General features: G+C 43.2%; 1 protein-coding gene across 3 annotated transcripts in view; it reads right to left on the reverse strand.

Moving 5' to 3' along the window:
- The window catches only part of ANGPTL1 (angiopoietin like 1), an 84,644-nt gene extending 77,898 nt beyond the window's left edge, over window positions 1-6,746 (reverse strand). For all 3 annotated transcript variants that reach the window (XM_007117533.3, XM_028488599.1, XM_007117534.2), the window contains exon 1: window positions 6,642-6,746. The gene's annotated coding sequence lies outside the window, so the exon portion shown is untranslated. The remainder of the gene's footprint in view (window positions 1-6,641) is intronic.
- Between the last annotated feature and the right edge of the window lie 224 nt (window positions 6,747-6,970).

Raw genomic sequence — 6,970 nt, forward strand, 5'->3', positions numbered from 1 at the left:
GAGCCATGGCCGCTGGGCCTGCGCGTCCGGAGCCTGTGCTCCGCAGCGGGAGAGGCCACGGCAGAAGGAGGCCCGCATACCACATAAAAAAAAAAAAAAAAAAAAAAAGTAGGTTGGAGCCACACTGGTCAGGACTTTAACTGCCAGCATGAGGAATTGAGGGTGGAAGCTGGGAGAACAGGCCGGGAGTAGTTACACTCGAAGGGAAAGAGGATAAGGGCCTGTCCCAACGTAGGAGCACGGGAGAGAGAGAAGACTGCAGCCTGTTGAAGGAAGGCTTCTCTTCTGTCCCATGCACCCAGGAACCCTGCTCTCTGGTAAACAGTACAACTAACTGGCAATGATGATTAGTTGCTCAGTGGCAGGCTACGCTGGCCCTCGCTAGCAGTACAATACCCTTTCTAGAAAAAAGTGGGACCTCCCAGCACCCTCCACGTTCAACTGCCTATTTCACTCAACTCCTCCTGTCAATCGTACTTAACCTCCCCAGGCTGGCTCCTCATCTATAAAATCAGCACGAACCGGTTCCTCCTTCCTAGGGTTATTATGAGGTTGAATGAGATAATGCATGGAAAATGCAAAGCACAAGGCCAGGCACTAGGAAACACTCAGCAGTGATGGGCCACCAGTGTGATAATCTGCTCCCTTGGTCAGCTAGAACCAATGCCTCCTGAGCCATGAGCATGGTATGTGAGGACTTGCTGCTGTGGAAAGTGGCTATTTTGCTGTCTGTCTCTCTCTAGGAAGCGTTAGACACTAGCAAATAGCTGAAGGTGCAGTCAAGCAAATTTAAAGTGTGATCCCTCTCTAGAGTTTCCCGTAAGTTAATTTGAACACAGGCAGCTTTCTGACAGTGAACCGTGATGTCATAGTTCCTTATTTTATACTATTGTATTACATACAGACTTGTCTTCTCCCTTTGTGTTTATACTATAATGTCCTTGAGCCAAACTCTAACAGAGCTCCTGGATGGGAATCTGGGATGCTTTGGACCCCATCCATAGAGGTCAAGACCTGAGAATACTGGAAGTGCCCGTCACACACAAGACTTCACTTATTTCATCCTCCAGGACACTGCACTGTACGTTTGGCATATGTCATGTTATGCAGTCCTCACATCAGTCTCGTGAGGCAGGAATTAATTGCATTGTTATAAATGAGAAAATAGAATCTTGGTTGAAGGATCTTGCCCAGACACATGCATCTAGCCAGAGTTGCAACAAAAATCCTCTCTCTTGTGTGCCTGGCTGAAGCCCCTTCTTTCCTGCACATGTTCCTTCTCACAGGTTGTCACTCCAGGCCTCATGGTAAGGCTGGTGCAGTTGTTACTATGATTTTCAAGTTTAGCATTTTGTTGTTGTTGTTGTTGTTGTTGTTACAGGATGCTTGAGAGGTTTGTAGTTCCATAATGGTGATTTGCTATAGTAATTACCTCTAACCTATATAATTAGGAATAAATGTAAACACTGCAATCTCTCATCAGCCCCAAATAGCATCTTAATTCATGACAAGTAAATGACATGTTGAATGAAAATAAAAACCATAGGACAGAGTATGGAAAGCCATGGTAAATGGAATTTCTTGCTCATCACTAAAGAAAGTAGGATGGCATGGTGAGTCAGTTCAGACAGAAACTAAAGATCAAACAACAGAACATTTTATCTTGTTTTAATTATGCCTTTTACAGTTAGATTGCAAGGAAGATACATTTTATTTGCACTTCTAATCTTTTCAAATATCTTTGCTTATAAAGGCAATTTATTGAGCATCAGGCAAGGAATTTAAAACTTGTATGTATGATTTAGGAGATGTAATCATGTGTGTATGTGCGGTTAATATGCTAAGGGTGCTAATGGATAAAGTAGACAGCATGCAAGAACAGATGGGCAGTGTAAGCAGAGAAATGGAAATCCTGAGAGAGAACCAAAAACAAATGCTAGAGATGAAAAACACTGTAACGGAAATGAAGAATGCCTTTGATGGCCTTGTTAGTAGACTGGACACAGCTGAGGAGAGACTCTGAGCTTGAGGCTATTTCAATAGAAATCTCCAAAAGTGAAAAGCAAAGAGAACAAAAACTGAAAAAATAAATAAAAATACAAATAAAAAACCCAGACCAGAATATCCAAGGTCTGTGGGACAACTGCAAAAAGTGTAACCTGTGGGTAATATGAATACCGGAAGAAGAAAGAGAAAAAGAAACAGAAGATATATTTGAGACAATAATAACTGAGAATTTCCCCCAAATTCCAGATACCAAATCACAGATCCAGGAAGCTCAGAGAACACCAACCAGGATAAATGTCTGAAAAAAAAAAAAAACTACACCTAGGCATACATAGCATTTTCAAGTTACAGAAAATTAAAGGTAAAGAAAAAATCCTGAAAGAAACCAGAGAAGAAAAATGCCTTACATATAGAGGATCAAAGATAAGAATTAAGCCAACGTCTCCACAGAAACCATGCAAGCAAGAGAAAGTGGAGTGAAATATTAAAAGTTTTGAGAGAAAAAACTACCAACCTAGAATTCTGCACTTTGTAAAATTATCCTTCAGAAGTAAAAAGACTTTCTCAGACAAACAAAAATTGAGGGAATTTGTTGCCAGCAGACCTGCTTTAAAAAGTTAAAAGTTAAAAAAAAAGTTAAAAGTTCAAAAGAATTTAAAAGTTCTTAGTTTAAAAAGTTAAAAGTTCTTCTCTTTAAAGAGAAGAAAATTGACATAAGTCAGAAACTCAGCTCTACATAAAGAAAGGAAGAGCATCAAAGTAAGAATAGTGAAGGTACATAAAAATTTTTATTTTCTTATTCTTAAATGATCTAACGGTTTGTTCAAAATAATAATAGCAACAATGCGTTTGATTATGTATGCTTATGTATCATATATATATCTTATGTATATATACGCACACATGTATGTGTATATATATGCTTATATATGCTTATGTGATGCGTGAAATGAGTGACGGCAGTGATACAAGGGACAGGAAGGAATTAGGATTATTTCCTTATTATTATGCACTCATACTACCCAAGAAATAGTATAGTGTTATTTTAAAGTGAACTTGTATTAGTTGTAAATGTGTGTTCTGACTCTAGGGCAACGACTAAAAAAAAAAAAAAAAAAGAAAGAAAAGAAAAAAAGAAGTATAACTGATATCTAAGAAAGGAGAGGAAATGGAATTGTATAAAATGCTCAATTAAAATCACAAAAGGGAGAAAAAGAGTGGAAAAGAACATGGGCAACAAAGAGAAAACAGTAACAAATAAGGTAGATATTAATCCAACCATATCAATAATCCCTTTGGGCTTCCCTGGTGGCGCAGTGGTTGCGCGTCCGCCTGCCGATGCAGGGGAACCGGGTTCGCGCCCCGGTCTGGGAGGATCCCACATGCCGCGGAGCGGCTGGGCCCGTGAGCCGTGGCCGCTGAGCCTGCGCGTCCGGAGCCTGTGCTCCGCAACGGGAGAGGCCACAACAGTGTGAGGCCCGCATACCACAAAAAAAAAAAAAATAATAATAATCCCTTTGAATGTCAATAGTCTAAATGCACTAATTAAAAGACAGAGATTGTCACAGTAGATAAAAAGACAAGAAACAAATGTATGTTGTCTACAAGAAACCCACTTTAAATAAAAAGACACATGTAGATTAAAAATAAATGGATGGGGGCTTCCCTGGTGGCGCAGTGGTTGAGAGTCCACCTGCTGATGCAGGGGACACAGGTTCGTGCCCCGGTCTGGGAGGATCCCACATGCCGTGGAGCAGCTGGGCACGTGAGCCATGGCCGCTGAGCCTGTGCACCCGGAGCCTGTGCTCCGCAACAGGAGAGGCCACAGCAGTAAGAGGCCAACGTACTGCAAAAAAAAAAAAAAAAAAAAAATGGATGGAGAAAAATATACCATGCTAACACTAATCAAAAGGAAGAAGGAGTGGCTCTATTAATTTTAATCAGAGCAGACTTCAAAGCAAGAAAGAGGTCAGGGATAAAGAAGGATGCAATATAATGATCAAGGGGTCAATATTCCAAGAAGACCTAACAATCTTTAATGTATATGTGTCTAACAGAGCATAAAACTCTGTGAAAATTGCTTGTTAAGCAGAAATCAGGGAAAAGGTGTTGAGAGGTGTGTGTCTCAGATTCTGGTAGAGTCTGGAATGCCTTCTCTACCATTCTCTTGACACTCCTGGGTAAACACCAATGTGATTCTTACTCTTTAACCCTCTTTTGAAGGCTCAATACAGGGTCATTCATGTCTACCTATTTAATTCTCTTCAAATAACATGACCTTATTACAATCTACTTTGTCATTACTTTATGTAATTTAATCTTCCAATAAACTTTGAGTTACCTAATCTTGATGTAGCAAACTATGAAATCCTCAGCAATACATGTGCAAAATCTCCCCTAGGACAGGTTGCATCTACAGGTGGTTAATCTCAGTTATATTGTGAGAGTTCTAGTAGCATCTTCCTTCAATGCCTGACACTTTCTGACCATGTCCCCAAATTCTGGAGGTGCTCTCTGTATTGCTCATACAGACAATAAATGTGTTTTGATTCTAAAAATGCTAGAAGATTCTGGAGGGAAAGAGGAACTGACTTTATACTGAAACAAACCTGACTGCACAGAGACTGGTCGCACATGGTTCTTTTATGTCTGATGCAGCTCAAGTGTACAGATAGCTGATCCCCTGGAGTTCACGATAACAGACACCTAATAGCTTGCTTGAATATTGTCCTAATCTGCTTGAGCTGCTATAACAAAATACCATAGATTGGCTGGCTTAAACAGCAGTCATTTACTTCTTACAGTTCTTGAGGCTGAGAAGTCCAACATCAGGGTGCCAGCAGATTCTGTTCCTAGTGAGAGCTCTTCCTGGCTTGCAGACAGTGGGCTTCTTGTTGTGCGCTCACATGGTGGAGAGAGAGGTGACCTCTTGTCTCTTTCCCTTCTTAAAAGGGCACTAATCCCATCATGCATCATGGGGGCCCCACCCTCATTACCTCATCTAAACCAAATTATCTCCCCAAAGCTGCTCTTCCAACTACCATCACATTAGTAGTTAGGGTTTCAAACTATGAATTTGGGGAGAACACATACATTCAGTCCACAGCAAATACCACTGGGTTCTTTCGTACCAGATATTTTCTATTAAATGGGGAAATGGTGGAAATTTTTTGGTACACATAACAACTGTTTTGGTGCAGAGCCCAAATGAACGGTAGGACAGAGAGGTTTGTTTTCTAACCAGCTTCTTAAATGAGCTTCAAGTAAAGGGTGAAGGAAATTAATGTACCTAGATATTGGGCCATCATTTTGCTGAGGATTGTCCAGGGTCTTTTAAGGCCACAATTAGAAGACTAGACCTTTCCATTCCTCATCTGCTCTTCTGGACTCCAAAGCACTGCCTTTTTCCAAAAAGGAAAATTAAAAACACAAATTCTCCAGTGGTTTGACAGTAATTCAGGCCAGCAAATTTTACTTTCCCTAAAAGTCACCAGCTGTCATGTGCTTAGCTTTAAATGGGAATAACTTGCTCTCAAAGAACATTTTTCAGTTGATGTCACTTGGGAGTTTTATTTTCTCCTAATGAAAAATGGATTTGCACTAATATGGCTTTGGTGACAGGAAACCCCTGGATGGAGGCCTGACTTGGTGATCTGCCCCTGCCCCGAGGAAAGCTGAATTGCTCTAACAGCCAGCTCAGAGGATTGGCACTGCGGTCAGGAGGAGCCTTTGGTGGGGGACAGAGGGGAGAGGTGGCAATAATGTTCTGTCTTCTTTCAGGGAGGGTCTCACAGGGCTTCTCCCCCACAAAAAAAATTGATTAAAAAAATGCTTTTAGGTGTTGAGGTTGTTTGGAGAGAGGAGTGATTAATTTTAACGTGATTAACAGTTTGAGGGAGGCAGCCCTTCTGATAAACGTGTGCCCAGAGCCTGTCACAGCTGAGACCAGATCCCTGCCAGAGCTCTTCTCAGAAGGGTCCCTGTGGACCCGCCACTCTGTGCAAGTGCCTAGAATCTCTTGTCTATGGCCATTGGAATAATCTCTTCATAAGTTTCAAGAACAAAACAAAGCAAAACAAAAAGAATCTCGACTGAAGCTCCTGAAGCCTGAACCGTGTCATGTGCGGTCGTGACTGTGGACACTCAGGAGCTGCCTGCAGGCGGCCCTGAGACAACCATTGGCTTGGCAGACAGAAGGCAGGTGTGTGATACCAAGGACCCTGGCTTTACCTACTGGCAGTCTCTGATGGGGAGGCCAGCGCAAGCTCTGCTAGTCATTCCAACAAGGTCCCAGCCCACTGAAAATGACCTAAGGTGACCAGAGACACGGGGAGGTGATTAAACTAGTGAAACTAGGAAACAGAGACAGGGAGACACGGACAATTCCAGCACTGAGCAGCCTGCACACCTGAGAGCCGGAGGCACCCTTGACCTGTGTCCTCAGAAGGGCTTGGCAGGCTCTTGCCTCACCGGCCCCCGAGGTGCACACAACACTGGCACACACACACACAGACAAGCATCGCACACCACCTGTGGGCGAGCTCCCTGTGGAAACAGCAGCATGACAAGGGCCCTCCCAGCCCAGGCAAAGCTCCCCCAGCCCGACTGCCCCCCTCCCCCATCACAGTGCTCACAGTGAGGGCTCAGGAAGTATCCAAGAACTTCTGAATAATGCTCTTGACAGACACCAAAGCGCGTTCCTCCTCTGAGCGTGGAGCGCCGGGGCTGCCCCCAGGGAAGATGACCCTGGCAGCTCCCAGCTGTCCGAGCAGCTGCGGCCAGCTCCAGGAACACTAAATTCTGGCTGCACTTCCAGCCAAGCCTGGTTTCTTTAGATTCCCTCTCCTCTCGGCTTGTCTTTTCAAGCAGCAGCCAGCCAAGGTATTCGTCATATTTCCGAGCTACCCTGCTGCTTGATTTATGCTCCAACGAGGCAGAAGTGAAGACTCCAGAGTGGGGGGGT

Source organism: Physeter macrocephalus, chromosome 4, assembly GCF_002837175.3.
Source record: "Physeter macrocephalus isolate SW-GA chromosome 4, ASM283717v5, whole genome shotgun sequence".
Lineage (NCBI taxonomy): Eukaryota > Metazoa > Chordata > Mammalia > Artiodactyla > Physeteridae > Physeter > Physeter macrocephalus.